Raw genomic sequence first — 16,805 nt, forward strand, 5'->3', positions numbered from 1 at the left:
AAAGCTCGTAAACTTTTCACTTTTCAAAACTTAGTCTATCCTGAACATCTTTCTTACTTTTTTCGTTGCAGTTAGTCCCTTTCATATTAAAACGAGCCATATGTTTGTGCGAGATCAGACTATAAAAAGAAAAACTTTAAAAATGACGAAAAAATAATTTTAAGAATATATTTGCCATGTATACATACCACGTTATATATATATATAAATATGTATATATATATATATATATATATATATATATATATATATATATATATATATATATATATATATATATATATATATCCCTTTAACAATTGGATCCTCCTCTAAGAAAAAAACGTATCATCAGAAAAATAAGTCATCATAAAATCAGTAAAGTCTATAAAAAATCCCTAAAATCAACAAAATTTCCGTCCCCTAATAATTATAGCCACTAAAACTGTTAACTCCCTAAAATTAGAAAAATGAAATCAACAATTTTGTTTTATTGACTTTTATGGAGACTATAAAGTTGACGAGTAATTTTAAAGTATATTTTTAATGTTTTGAAAATAATTTTATTTTTTAATTTTCACTAGCAGATGCCATTTTTTTTACCAAATGCTTTATAAAGTTAGGTCAAAAAAAAACCAACCTCAATCAATCAATCCTTAAAAAATCCAGATTTTGGTGCAAAGTGTTGCGACTGCCATAGAGACTTCAAATATTTTTGCAAGCTCCGTAAGAGAATATATAAAATCTAAAATATATATATTTAATTTTTGTTGAAAAAAGAGCCTATTATGATATTTATGAATAATAAATATGATTTAAGTGATTTAAAACATACATACATACATATATATATATATATATATATATATATATATATATATATATATATATATATATATATATATATATATATATATATGTATGTATGTATGTATGTATGTATGTATGTATATGTATATATGTGTATATATATGCATATAAACATGGTGTGTCCCAAAAATAACCGAACTTTATATTTGAATCATATAACATAAAGCGCCATCATTTGATAATTTGCAGCATGAAAAAGGTACATTCATCTTCTTTCAAACGCACCAACATTCATGCAAATCGGACAGATGTATAAGTTACAGCCATTTCAATAAAAGAAAAACGCGTCCTAATTTTACAAAACGATAATGGAACAAAGAGCGAATATAAAATTTTGTGTTAAACTTGAAAAAAAATTCGCTGAGACATACGAATTGATGAAAAAAGTTTATGGTGATGATTGTATGAGTCGTACTCAAGTTTACACGCGGTTTACACGATTTAAAAATGGACGTGAGGATTTAAATGACGATCTGAGGCCAGGTCGTCCAGAAGCTAGTAATCGTGCTGAATTGGTGGAAAAAGTCCGTGAAATTATTGGTATCGATGCAAATTTTACTACGAGAATGTTGGCTGAGGAATTAAATACAAGTAAAAACACTATTTGGAGAATTTTAATTCAAGATTTGGGTAAGAGAAAGGTATGTGCGCGTTTTGTTCCACATGAATTAAATGAAGACCAAAAAATCGCTTGTTTGGTGCATTGCAAAGACATTGTTGAAACTGTTGAAAACGATCCAGACTTTCTTGATTCGATCATAACTGGTAATAAGTAATGGTGCTTTAAATATAACCCTGAAACTAAGCGTCAATCTGCTGAATGGAAGTCCAAAAGCGAGCTAAAACCAAAAAAATTGCATTTCCAGAAGTCTCGAATCAAGACAATGTTGATTACTTTTTATGATTCGAAGGGTATTGTCCACAAGGAATTTGTTCCAGAAGGTCGAACTGTTAATGGAGAATACTATTTAGGTGTTTTAGATCGTTTGTGGAAAAGAAATTGTTGTGTTAGACCTGAATATCAAGCAGGAAAACAACTGTTTTTATTGCACGACAATGCACCGCTTCACAAGACCAAAAAAGTGAAGGAATTTTTGATGAAAAAACGGACTTCTCTCTTCAACCACCCTCCATATTCGCCTGATCTATCACCATGTGACTATTTTCTATTTCCAAAACTGAAAACCAAGATGAAAGGAGCATTTTACGATGATATCCCACCCATTCAAGCAGCTGTAACCGATATGCTAAAGAACATTCCTATAAATGACATAAAAAAATCTATGCATGCGCTGGTTGATCGTGCCAAATATTGCATTGAGTCTGATGGAACCTATTTGATTAAATAATAACTTTCAATGATGATATAATGTGTGTTTTATTTTATATCCAAAAAGTTCGGATAGTTTTGGGACACACCGTGTATTTATATATATATATATATATATATATATATATATATATATATATATATATATATATATATATATATATATTTGTGTGTGTGTGTGTTTTGCATCACAAATAATTAAATCAAGTAAAAAAAGAAACAAACTTTCGCTTGCCATAATAAGCATGCGTTATACCATGGACCTAAAAGAGATGGAAGTGCAACCTATTGTTTTGCATCAAAGAGACCGCAGAAATCAGCGAACAATGCGAGTTTCCGACAAACTCTAAATTTTCACCCGTCAACAAAAAAAAACTACTAAAATGGCTGCCCACATATTTTAAACAGAAACTCTGATCACTTGGTATTAGTTTAAACTTTTATATCATTTGCTTAATAAGACAGTTCAGGATAGCGTAAGTATTTCACGCGTAGACAAATTATAAAACAAATTACACCAAGATAAAGGAAATAAGTTGTTGGCACGAACAGATTTTCATCATTTTTCCAAGATAAACATTTGTAAACGTGGGAACATTTTCGTGTAAGCAAAGTTCCGTCAATGATAAAATAGACCTGTAAGGATAATTTTAAAATGACTGAAAAAAATGTATAGCGAAATATAAAAAAGCTTAAATAAAATTTTTTATCAAAATCTGGTTTCATTCAACTCCTTGGTCTTTCATTCACCAGCCTTACCTTTGTGTATTTTTTTTAGTATTTTTTTCGACATGTTGCCATTTTTTGCCTCAACTACTCTATAAGCTCCATATTACATATTCCTTTATCCATTATTTTTTTTATTAGATGCATTTCCTAATGGGACTTTTTATAATTCATTTGATAATGCAAAACCTTTTAAAAAATTATTCAAATTTATAATTATCTTGCAAAATGTGGCCAGATATTACATGTTTTGATTATTCATATTTTATATATCAATTTCATATGTCATAAAAAGCACATAACAACCCATTTGTTTTCAATCATATTATGTTAATATTAAATAGTTAGTTATTCTTGCGATTTGCAATAAATTGGCTTTGCTAAATTCTTTGAAACTGTGACAAATTATTTTTTTCTTTATTGCATTTACATTGATTTTATGTATAAGTTATTTAACCTTAACTGTATATATTTCTTTTGTTAAACATTAAAAAATTGAAAATTTTATATTGTTCATAAACTGGAAGTCTACAGCAATATAACAGATGGAGTAGTTCCCTGGACATGAAACCAATATGCTCTAGGTAGCAACAAAACTAGTTGATGTTTTGTATTATTTATTATATCTCCAGTTATACACGTACTAAAAGTAGTTAAGTAAATGATCTCAATTTCTATATCATCATTAGCGTTATTTCTTAAAATATTAAGAATGCCTAGCTATATACAATTAAGCTTAAAACTTGGTTCTATTGCTGTAATCTTCAATAACTAAAAGGAAGCTGATGTGACTGGTTAGACGAGACCAAATACTTTCGACGAGTCCGACAGACTTTAATATAATTTAATTTCTATTGTTTGAAACAAAAGATATATAACAATGCGCAACGAGCATGGTTCGCAAAAAAAAACAATAGGTTGCACGTCCAATTCTTATAAGTCCATGGTTATACTTGCTTATCGCCGCTAAAAGAAATGAAAACAAAGGGCGAAATTCTCATTTAAAAATTTTTTTGTATGCTTCTTTATATTTCTTTGTTTATATAAAAAATTATTTTCTAACCATTGTTTAAAGAAATTAATTTTTAAAGCGCTTAAGGGCTTTAGATATTAATTTGTTTAATATAAGCAAGCAATTTCAAAATTGATAAGATATAAATATTGAAACATTGAAACCAAAGTTGCGGTTAATAATGTTAACTGTCAAACTTTGACTATTTCGAACAAAGTTTCAAATTTTCAATAAATCGCTCACCCCTTACATTAAGGTGAGTTTCCACTCATTCGTTTTTGCTACGGGAAAGGGAAAGGGATGGGAAAATTAATCACTTGACAATGCGCAGTGATTAATTTTCAAAACTAAATTAAAAACTGCGCACGCCCGCGTGAATATACTTCCTTTCCGTTTCCCTTCCGTTTCCCGTTCCCGTAGCAAAAACGGATGAGTGGAAACTCACCTTTAAACATGTCATTTTTCAACAATAGAATCAAATTCTAAACTGTAATTGGTAGTAATTGTTTAACTTGAATGTTATAATCGATAGTAATTGTTTCACTTGAAGGTACGTATTTTTTGCTTTATGAAGGTTATTACATTCTAAAACATTTTACCATTCCACTGTGGGAGGAGTAAAATTTAAATTAAAACAACGATCGGAAAAGGCGTAACAATTTGACTCATCTACCTGGCATATAAATAAAAAATAAAGCGGAAAGAAGAAATCTTAAATATAATTAGCTAAAGTCGTAAACACGAAGACATATAAATAAATGATGAATCAGGTTTCGTAACCGAAAACTAGCAAAAACTATAAGAAGCTCAAAAAACAGATTTTTAAAATAGGAGAAGACAGATTATTTCAACAAAATAAATGAAAAATAGATTTTTTGGTATTAGGAAAGCGGTCTTTTTACAAAAACGTTTTGTTTTGATAGAAAGTTATGAAGATGGGTAAATGAGGGATGGAATCTGGGATTAAATAGAAGGTAATGTGGAAGGTTGGGGTTAAGGGTGATGGTGTGGGGATTGTTTAGTTGGAAAAGGGTGAGGTTTGGGGACTACTTGATTTTGACTTGGCAATCTTAAATTGTTTATGATTTAAGGCTATGTTTACTATCTCCTCAGTATATTCTATTATGCAAGAAATCCGAGCTATTTTAAACTACGCGTTATTTCTTTGCCGAGCCATAATGTTTGAAATGATTAATTTTTGCCGAGGCTGTTTTGCGTGGTTTCATTCTCATTGCCTATGCTAGATATCAACATTTCTATAAAAAAAATATTTTTAATCTGAAATAGTTCTATACTATTTTTATTCTGAATATAACTGACAAAAACAAAGCACTACGAGTATTCTCGTAGTTGGCAAATAAATGACGCCGACTCACTACAAGTATACTCGTAGTTGGCAAATAAATGACGCCAACTTACTACGAGTATACCCGTAGTTGGCAGCGAAAGTGTTAAAAAAGATTCGATGTAGCTATTTTTAAAGACTGAAGGGTTTACAAACTTTAATTTGAACTAACAAAAAAAATACATGAATTTACGACTGACTTTTTAATTTATGCCTGCTTATAAATAAAATAACGACTAACCGTTTCTTCTCGTAATAACAAAATTTCGTAATCCAACAGAATTACCCACTTGTAAAGCAGATGTCTGTAAAAAATATCTTATTGCATGAAAAGTCGAATATGGAAGTCGGTATAATGTGCAATAATATATTTTTGTGGGTTATAGTACAATAACTTTTGGTTTTTTTAAAAACCAAAAGTTATTGTATTGAAAACCACAAAATGTTCTCACACTTCAAATAAAACAGCTTTGATTGGGTTCTGCAAAACTAAACAAGGACGTAACTTTGATTCAGTTTGTAATGAAGCTCGGTTTGTTTAAAAAGCATAATAAATTTAACATTGCTTGACATATACAAAGGTAAATTAAATCTTTTAAAACTTAACATAAAGGATTTATGAGTTCTTACAAAGGAAAACCTAAAAACGAATAATTACTCACAATTATTCTCACAAATGATTTGGGGGTTGACAACTGTGTGTTAAAACATATCAATTTTGTGGAGAGTTTTAATGAGTTTTACTATTACATAAAAGATATATCTTACACATTCAAGACTTATAAGATTGAAAAAATAAGGTAGAGGTACTTCATTATGTATATAACTTCAGCTATTCACGAAAGTTTGAACGGTTGCAGAATTTTTATCAAGTATGTTGGGTTTTTGTTTAATAAAAAAAAACTGTGAAATGATATCGAATTCATTTTTTTATTTATTAAAGAAAAAGTTATTAGCTTTAAAATGAATATGAACATATTATAAAAATCTTAATATTTTGTTAGAAAAAAACAATTACAAAAAATCATTTTGGAAAAATAAGAAACACAAAAGTTTAAACGAATTGCAACATTCGAGCAAAAATGAAAAAAGAAGCGTCCTCCTTTTTTTTTATTCAAAGATAAACTCGTTTATGCATTGGATCAACTAATTTCGTGTACATCACCCGAGGTATCTTCAGCCAGTACCCATTCAAAAGCTTTTTCAAATGCTGAGTTGATTGAACTTCATGGTATGTCAGTTAATTGTCGATCCAAGACCAAATATTTTTATTTGGGTTGAGATCTGGTGAGGCATCACATTGAACTTTTTTTTTCAAAAAATATTCTCAGATTGAGTGAGCTGTGTGAGCTGAAGCCCCGTCTTGTTGAAAGATGAATTGCTTGCTTCTGCCATACAAGTGTCTGGTTGATGGAACTAAACACGTTTCCACTGTGTTCTTGTAGGTGTATTGATTAATTTGGCTTCGTACAGTTCACAGAAACCTTTACCTTTGTGAGAAAACATCCCCAGATGCCAACCGAACCTCCACCACCTTGTCGACGATGTTGCAAAAACCTGTTTGAATATTTCTCAGTTGCAAATCTTTTGACATAGATTCTACTCTTGCGGTTTACGACTTGAAAATTAGCTTCATCACTCCAAATAACTTTTGCACAATGATCTACAGACCAGTCCAGCCTTTCTTTGGACCACACTGGTCGTTTAAGTTTATCCGTGATTGAAAGAATATGTTTTCTAGCAGCTATGTACGTTTCAATACCTTTGTCTAAAACTGTTCGTCTCCCGAACTCCCTGCTAACTTTTGGATTACTTTTTGACTTGTTGAAGATTTGTGCTAGCTTTTTGTAGCTGAGCTGGAGTGCTCTGCTACAAAACTGGAGTGCTCTCTGCTCATTCTGAATATACCACTTTTGTCACATTTGATGAGTTTGGATGGCTTCCCAGTACGCGGCATGTCGGAGACGTCCTTGGTAAGTTCCCAGGTTTTGATGGTTCTTCGAAAGCAAGATTCAGAAACGTGAAGTATTTTGCCTATTTGAACGTTTTTGTGATTTTTTGTCCTCCCCATACTAATAACCTGCTACTTGATCTCACTAGAAACTGATTTTCGATCCATTTGCACGCAACTGAAGTTAATTTGAAATTTACAATATTTCAAGTTGATTTTTAATGAATTAAAAGCTGCCTGATGATGCTGTGACGAATTTTTTGATTGTAAACTACACATTTTAACTTTATTTAAAAAGAAAAAAAAATTTCGCAACGGATTTATCAATTAAATAGCAAATAATTAATCCTAAATAAAATCGCTTAAACTTTTGTGACACCTCTTAATTTGTATCACCTACCTTTTAATGAAATTGCTCAGTAAACAGTGATGAGTCGAAACTTACTTTTTTTTATTCTAATAACAAATAACCTGTTTACCAAATAGGAAAAAAAATAATTTCGATATCTATTTCCGTTAGATTTTTATTCAAGAAAAACCAAAGATTAGATCTTAAAATTCTGTAATCGTTTAAACTTTCGTGAATAGCTGTATATGTTTATGAAATTTAAATAAGCTTTTTTAGTTTGAGCATACCAGATGTGCAACAAATATATAGAAGTTGTATAAGCAACATCTTTACTCTCATGGTAAGAACCTAAAAACATATAAAAATTATGGAGTAAAAAATTTATATTAAAAATATTAATTCAGTAAAGCTTGTAACAAACCTTAAAATACAAAATTCTTTGAATTTGTTTTCCTTCTCTCTCTGCTTCTCCATATTGAAACTCAATAAGTTGTAACAAATACATAAAAAGAATATATTGCAAAATTTATAATTTATGTTGTTTAACAAACTTGTCTATGAAAACAACGTTTTATATAGGTTTTTTATTCCGCAAAAGAAGATCGCAGAACCCGATGTTTTACTTTAACAAGCGGTAGTTTACTGATTTTAGTTTAAGTTTAGCTAAAATACTGCGTAATAGAGTTTTTATGTAAGTATTTTTATCACAATTTTACTTCAAAATTATTTCAAAAAGTTTTGTGAGGCAAATATCTTTTTTAGATGATTATCAAATTGATATACCGAATTAAAACAGACAATACTTTTTTCCCATTTATAAAACAAATGCCTGTTAGTTAATGAAATACTTCTTTTGTGAATTATGCTGTTTTATTTGAAGTGCGTGATATCGGAAATTGACTATTCTCGAAATAAGTAAAATTTACTAATGTAATATAAAGTAAATTCTTATGGAATGTTTATGTAGGCTTGAATATAATCTCTTTTCTTTAAAACTTTTAAGTTTCATAATATTTACTGCATATAGAAAGTGGTTGCTTGAAGGTAAGAGGTAAATATTAGAGAGATAATCCCATCAGGTAAAGCTGGAATGCAACCAATATCAATCATATGCTGATAGGTAACACACTACGTTAAGGAAAAATCAATTCTAAATGTTTGATAATAATTTGTTTAATATATACCATGCATTAAAGTTTACGATTTATTTTAATGGGGCTATGGTAGAATTATGTTGTGAGAATATTTTAAAATTTTGTCTGTAAATATTTTATTAAAAAATGGTAAAAATGGTATGTGAACAGTTTTATACACTTCTAGTAAAAAACAATAAAGCTCATATATATAGTTTGCTATTATCTGCATCACTCATCTGTTGTAATTGTAACTTGTAATTTTGATATTGTGAGGGCGGTTACTTTAATTAAAAAATGTTTTCGATCTGAGTGTGTAACTGTGAAGGAAGTCTTTTTTATGTTAATATTTGTTTGTTTTGTTAGTGGTTATTGAGCAGACGAAGAAGTTCTAGTTATGAGAATAATTTAGAAGGGGTAATGTTAAGGTTGGATTGAGGTTAAACGTGTTGGGCTAGTTTGGTTAGGACTGGGCAAATTTATTTTATTAAAAAGTTAAGGTTGCGTTAACAGAAGAACTGATTAAGAAAATTATGGCGCTTTCATATCAGACATTTTGGACAGCGGATCATACAAAACAACCAAATGTCAGTTTCATCATCCATTTTCTCAACACCAAATTCAATATAGAAAGATTTCTGCTGTCTAAAAAACCGTTTTTCAGAAAGCCATACTGACAAAAATATTTCTGAGAGACTTCAAACTTGCATCTGTAACTTTTGTCTAAGACCATATGTTCAAATATGTTTTGAATTCCTACAAATAATCTTGAATCCAAGTTTGAGGTTCATTTCCCAAAATATTCATCCGCTCCCAACTGGTAATGCCAAAATTTCTAAAAAACTTATTCAAAAATTAGCATATGAAAAATGACAAAATCAAAGGAGATTGACAAGTAAGTAATGCTACGAAAATGGAATAAAAAATAATATACCATTTAGAAATTGAAAGAAAATTGATAATATCCTGGGATAGAATTAAAGAGGAAATAAAGATAATTACAACTCGTGATATTTCAAGTGACTTACAAAAATCAGGCCTTCAGTAACATCAAAGTCAGATAATATACACATAAAAATTTAATTTTTAGCAAAATAGGCATTTAAATGCATTTCAAACAAGTGCACTATTCAACAACGACAGAAACAAAGAAGTCTTTAAATGGCTCTGAGAAAATTAATGTATGGCTATGAAAAATGTTTGAGACAATAATAAAATGAAACTAATGCTTCTTTGATGAATATGTGATTAAATAGTCACTATCTAATGGACAAACAATAAGTATTTTTGTAACAATAGAAGTAGATTTTTTATACAACTGGCATTAATTATATGTTGTTATTGTGATTGTATGTTGTAATCGTAGATACGTAATGAAAACTATGTAATAAAAAATAATTTTAAATTATAGAAAAAAAAAGCGTGCAACTATATCATGTTTTTGATGCTCGTCATCTTATTTTCCTTTTTCAATTGATTCTTACGACAAACCAGTCCAGAAAAATAATCTTCAAAAGCTAATTTTGTTTTCAGAAAAATTTTAATTTTTAAGTCTTTTTTTGTTAAAACCAGCTATATTGATTGAGAAGTCTTTTTTTTTTAGTGGTCTATTTTTCCCAACCTTCTACTATTTAAATTGTTTTTGCCAAAATATTTAGATTTTTAGAAGATTACAGATCTTTCTAAGTTTTATTCTCACATTTAGAACTTGTTAAGAATACGTCATTGCCAATATTCTTGTTTAGGAGTTATAATATCTTTAAGTTAACTTAAGTTGTTGCCAAGCAGGTTAAAGAAGAGACTTTAATATAATGATTCATTTAAGCAGGATCATTTAACAGGAATTATAAACAATAACCTTTTCTTTGTTGTTATAAATAGTATCCTTATTGAAATTGATTTATATAAATAGTATCCTTAGTGAAATTGATTTTTATATAAATCAATTTTTATACATAAAGTTTTAAATATACACATAATTTCGCAGTTGATACGCAGAAGTAAAGTTTTGAAGCTATTATACTTCCAATCAAAACAAGCTGGCACCGTAACAAAATAATATGCAATTCCATTTTGTATTTTTTACTTCCATACTTCATAAATCTATGATATATATTTTCTAATTTACATCTATTAGAAGTTAAAAACTAACTTTAAATACAGTGAAGGTATTGAAAGTTTTATTAAAGACTGCATTAAATTTTCAATATTACAATTGAAGACGCCAGGCTTATATCCCGACAGGCAGCGATATGACGGATGAAGAGCCGCTAAATTCTCTCCCGAACATTTACATATTACATATGTGTACCAATGTAGTACACAAATTGTAATCATTTACTCAAAAGAAGAGCTACCCAAATGGTTTGTATTTATTAGTTGATAGAAGTTCCTTCAGCCCATTTAGGATGGAAGGTAGGGGAGAACCTTAATAAATGGGACACTTTTAGCAAAAAGCTTTTTAAAAGTAGATAAAGTTGTTTAATTTATATATTTAAAAATATTTCACAACCATCGACTCTTGCTCAATTACATAGTAAAACAAAAATATGAACTTGTATTTGGCTATTTCTAAAAATAGAGTTTTATTGGAGCAGGAAATTTGTCCCATTCATAGGGTATGACTCAATGAATGGAACAAAAAAAATACCCATTATCAATTGGGGTAAAAGTAAGGAACTGCAGCATCCCCCTACTAAGCTTTAATTAATACATTATCAAATATCTAATTTACTTAAGATAAAACTCAACGAAATGCATTTAACAACTTAAATTTCAAGTATGTTAAAAAAAAAAAAAAATGTTCAGCAATTATAGCTTCTCATAAAAAACATGGAAAATTAAATAAAAGAGGAAGTGTAAAAGATATTAACAGTCAACTTCGCATAGTTTGCATAATAGCACTTCTTGCTGTTATTATAGTTACCACATATCCACAATCGACGAGTAAAACACTGATTCCAGGCATGCGCAAAATATTTTTTCCAGTCGCATTGACATATTTTGCAAGTGTTTTTTTGTCTTTGATTTGAGGAGGGATTTTTTATAGATGATGATACAATTGAAAAATCTGCAGAGTTGTCTGATATAATAACCTTTTTGAACTTAATTTTTCTCGGCTGTTTTTCTTCACTCTTTATATCAATATCAATATTTTATGCTCAATTACCGTCTTTTCTGAAGTATTAGTTAATATGGCACTTTTACCCAACTCTCTTCCTCTACTTTAAGATTTTCTGAATGGTACTTTGGGGAAGGGGCGAATCATTTCTGGCCTATTAACTCTGACCAAGGTTTCTGAGGAATCAGTTTGCTGCTTTTTTTCATACAGTTGTTGATTGCTATCTGGTTGTTGAATTACTAATTTGTTGTTTGCATATGGTCAGTCACTCACACTAGATGAGATGAAACTACTTTCCCCAAATAATTATCTATTAAGTGGATATTTTTTTAATGATATTTTTTATTGTAAAAGATAAATTATATGCTGAGCGGGCTAGCTGAGGTAAATTATATATGTTAATGATCCTCCCTGGATTGGAAGCTAACCATTCATTTTGAGCCACCCCAAAATAAGATTTAAATGGCCCAAGCACTGAAACATCTAAAGGCTGCAATCTATGACTACAGTAAGGTGGAAATGTTAACAAAATGAAAGATTTTTCATATCTTATTGTTTCAAAAGAAATGTGGCTTTCATGATTGTCCAATAGTAAGAGCACAGGATTATTTAAAGATGGTTTTGCATGAGAAACAGAGTGCTTTATTGCAACTAAAAAGTTTTCACTCGTCATCCAACCACTTTTGCTACACAAACCTAAGCTGCCTGTTGGTGCCTCCATTCATCATAAAACTCTTATTGTTTTTTTTTTGGAAGTTTAAAACATTTACAAAACCCAACATAGTTACCAATGATCCTCTTTCAGCTGAAACAGCTTGACAACCTTGTTTTGTTCCACGTGTTGATGTAATCTTTGGAGGCTCTGAAACTGTTAATAATCCTGTCTCATCTGCATTAAAAATGTATTTAGGTTTAAATTTATATTTTACTTGAACTTGTAATAAATTATTAAAAAACTTAGAGACCGTATTTTTGTTGAAGGCTGTTGCACGAGTAAGGCGAACGTTTTCTGGTTTTCTTAGTGATATACTGGATGGCGTTTCAAAAAACTGTCCATCCATTGCTTTCCTGCCCTTTTATTCAGGTGCCATGATTCAGGAATACTTTTCAAATGCAATGCAATGCCTTTATTGTATGCCAACTGCCTAGAAATACTTAAACATTTTGCAATATTACTTTCTTCGCAAGAAAGAAAAGCTTTCCTATCTCCACTATTAGTAATGTATTTAACGTTTTCTGACAGCTTTTGACACTGCCATTTTCACAGCTCCTTCTACTGTAGATTTTGATATACTACATTTGTCAGCTGCTTCTCGAATGGACATGCCTTTAAGAACACATTTGACTGAATCTTCAACATCTAAAGAATTTTTTCTTACTAATTTTGTGTTTGGTTTCATCTAAAATAAAATGCTTTGTAATTGGATATGTTATATTAAAAAAATAGGACCTAATTTATGAGATGAAATTCAAAAAAGTTCGAATTTAAAATTTAATTTTCAAACAAAGCATTTGTCACACTTGGATTATCAAAACTAAATAAGCGAGCCTTAGAAAATGTTCTTTCTTTGTGATCGGAGCTAAGTAGATGGAATGAGTTTTTTCAAAACAGCTTGCGGAGACAAGTCTCATTCAATAAGCATTATTTTGTCCCATTCAGTATGCGCACCACTTTATCCAAAAACACCATTATTTAAGTTTAAAGGTTTTACACATTGTAATACTAGAGACCGCTATCTATTAAACATGGAATTTTAATTTCTGTTACTTTAGAAAATGCGGAAAAATCAGAGTAACAAAAACATTTTTAAAAATTACTTTTTACATTCCAAAACACAATAACATCCAATGCCATTAAGTTCATAGCGCAATAGGACGGATGAGTCGGTCTGTTAAAATTATGCTTCTAGCACTCTTTGTTACAGGAATTCGAATACCCTTGCATCGATGCTTCTATAAGAATCTGAGTTTGTCCCAGTTTGTCAAAAAAAGCTAAAGGTTGCGGACAAAAAATTTAACAACTAAAACCTTTGATTTTATTAGAAATTAAAATAGTTTGTTGAAATTTAGAATAAGTATTGTGGGTTTGAAGTGGATTTGAGCCGATTAAGTTCTCTACATTCAAAAGTTTGACCTCAGATTGAAAAGTGAGAATAATGATTTAAGTTTTAAGGTAAACATATTTGGTGTCCATCAGTTTACAATTAATGCAGGCAGTAATTTATAATAGGCAATAATTTTTAATAGAAGCTAAATAATAGAAATATGTTTATGCTTTTCAGTTCTATTAAACAACATGATTTTTATCTTCTAATGTATGAAAGAGTACGGCAAAGCTGTTTTGTTTGTTATTTTTAGAGAAATATCTATATCGTGTCAAAATATTAACATGACATTAACTGTTAATTGATTTTAAATTAAAATTAAAAAGAAATATAAATTCTATCAGAATTATTTCTGTTTAACAAAATTTTTCTACTAATAAATTTTCTTTGGGAGAGATCTAACATTTATATTAAATCCTTTAGAAAAAACAAATATTTTTTATTTTAAGTTTAAAATAAAGTTGGAAAGGGTTTTCATTTGGCTAGAAATATAGTTATATGTTATTTTATATATTCATTTAATTGGAATTTTTGCCGCTTTAGTAAATTGTTATGCTTAATAAAAAATTTACTGAGCCAGATCAAATGAATTTGTTTATTAAAACCAAGTTAATTAAATTTTAAGTTTGTTTTAAGAAAGTGAAGCTATTGTTAGAGAATTGCTTTAATCCAAAAATCATTATTTTAACACTAACATGAAAAAGCTGACTGAAACATTTCATCAACCTACATATGTACGGCCTACATCTTCTAGAGAAATGTACTGTGGACTACCTTGATTGACTAATATGGGGGGGATCTAAAATATTTAAACCAATTTCAATTGCTTCTTGGATGTATTTCTGACGCCTTTTTATGACGTTCAAACAATTAAAATGGACGCCTTTTTGCTTAAGAATGAGTGGAAAAAAAAATTGCCAAGATGAATTTACCAAAAAAAGCATATGTAAGCTAGTGAACTGACAATATTGACTTACTTATTCTAATTAAACTGCACTAATTATCTGTGATTGGTTCTAATGACAAAGCATTTTCTTTCTTATTTTGCACCCAACAGGTTATGAATCAGCAAGGAAAATTTTTCACTTTAGATCCTCAAATTAGTATTCGTACTTCGCCTTTAAGAGATTATTGTAGGTTTTTGTTTAACTCTAAACCAAAATACAACTGGAAACTTAAAAAACAGATTTGGTTCAATAAATACTTGTTGCATCTTCTTCTTAATCTTTAAAGAAATTGTCCAGCTCTCCCTATGCACAAAGAATATACTACACAAGATAACAGAAGATAAGATTATACAAGTAAATCAGTCATTTTTGATGAATTATTTCTTTATTAAGCAATGAGAGATGACATTCAAATAATCGTTGACATTTGCCGCGCAGAAATTAAATATAATTTACATGTATATGGTAAACATATACATATCTACTTATGGAATATTGTAAAAAAGTTTATGTAAGTAAATTATACCTACAAATTAGCTTAAAGCTAAAAAATTAGTAGTAAGCATATGCTTATGCGTGCGTTAAATTATGTTGAAATTAAATTGTAGAATTTCATCTGAATTGTAGTTTTTGTTTTTTTGCAGATTTGTAGGGGTAGACCATATTTCCATTGGATTTAATTTCATTATCAATTTTGGAAATTTTATAATTACAATAAAAGAAAGTGGTATTTTCCTTGAGCTGCGACACATTTATTATGCTACACTTCACATATACCTGAATTATTTGTAAACTAGTAGTAGTAGTAGTAGTAGTAGTAGTAGTAGTAGTAGTAGTAGTAGTAGTAGTAGTAGTAGTAGTAGTAGTAGTAGTAGTAGTAGTAGTAGTAGTAGTAGTAGTAGTAGTAGTAGTAGTAGTAGTAGTAGTAAAGAAGATAGGCCAAGTTGTAAACATCTGGACATGTAGTCTAACTTTTTCAGTTTGTCTGGTATTTTTGTGGTTCTGCGCTGTATTAATTCTATAGTTTGTTCATCTTTCACCAAATGAGGGTTCCAAGCCAAAGTCGCAAACTCAAATAAAAGACGAATGTAGGTGCAATAGAGTTGTTTCCATAAAAAAGCATCACGAGATTGGAAAGTGTGTTTTAGGATGCCTAGCATTTGATTGGCTTTAAATAAGCCAATGATGGATTAGGTTTCTACTTTAAGATCATTGGTAATTTGAATTCCCAAGTTACGCTCAGAAGTGGTTGCTTCCAATGTAGTTCGAGTCGTAATTTAACAAAGGCCTAATTTCACCATTGAGTACTTGAAAGGAGTTAATTTTTTTGGACCAAAGTGCATGACCTAAACTAAAAACTGTTTTTGAAAAATGTTTATATATATATATATATATATATATATATATATACATATATATGTATATATATATATATATATACATATATATGTATATATATATAAATGTATATATATATATATATATATATATATATATACATATATATGTATATATATATATATATATATATATATATATATATATATATATATATATATATATATATATTTATAAATTTAAAACAAAAATTTTATGATGTAGAAAAGCTTATATAAGTTGTATATGTATATAATATATATGACGCATATGTCTATATATTTATGTATTATATATTATATATATATATATCTATCTTATATGTATAGTATTTATAAATTTATATATATAAATTTATACATAATATGCATATAAGATACATGTATAGATACATAACATGTAATACATAAATATATATACATATGCTTCATATATATTATATACATTTACAACTTATATAAACTTATCTTTATCATAAAACTTTTGTTTTTGTTTATTTTTACGCTGCAATATAAAATAAACTTCCATTATTTTAGAAAAAACTAGAAAAGTGCGTAAAA

The 16,805-nt window shown here is 29.0% G+C and overlaps 1 long non-coding RNA gene and 1 pseudogene across 1 annotated transcript; one reads left to right on the forward strand and one right to left on the reverse strand.

Moving 5' to 3' along the window:
* Nucleotides 1-1,157: 1,157 nt before the first annotated feature.
* On the forward strand, nt 1,158-1,625 carry LOC149890549 (protein GVQW3 pseudogene; annotated as a pseudogene).
* A 3,882-nt stretch (nt 1,626-5,507) lies between these two features.
* On the reverse strand, nt 5,508-8,052 carry LOC149890550 (uncharacterized). Its single transcript, XR_016451024.1, has 3 exons — nt 7,984-8,052; nt 7,850-7,910; nt 5,508-5,567 (listed from the first exon to the last, which is right to left on the reverse strand). It is a non-coding gene; the product is annotated as an uncharacterized LOC149890550 (long non-coding RNA).
* Nucleotides 8,053-16,805: the final 8,753 nt, after the last annotated feature.

This window comes from Hydra viridissima, unplaced genomic scaffold (genome assembly GCF_058129835.1).
Source record: "Hydra viridissima isolate aposymbiotic clone 2 unplaced genomic scaffold, HvirCarnegie_v1 scaffold_3, whole genome shotgun sequence".
Classification (NCBI taxonomy): domain Eukaryota; kingdom Metazoa; phylum Cnidaria; class Hydrozoa; order Anthoathecata; family Hydridae; genus Hydra; species Hydra viridissima.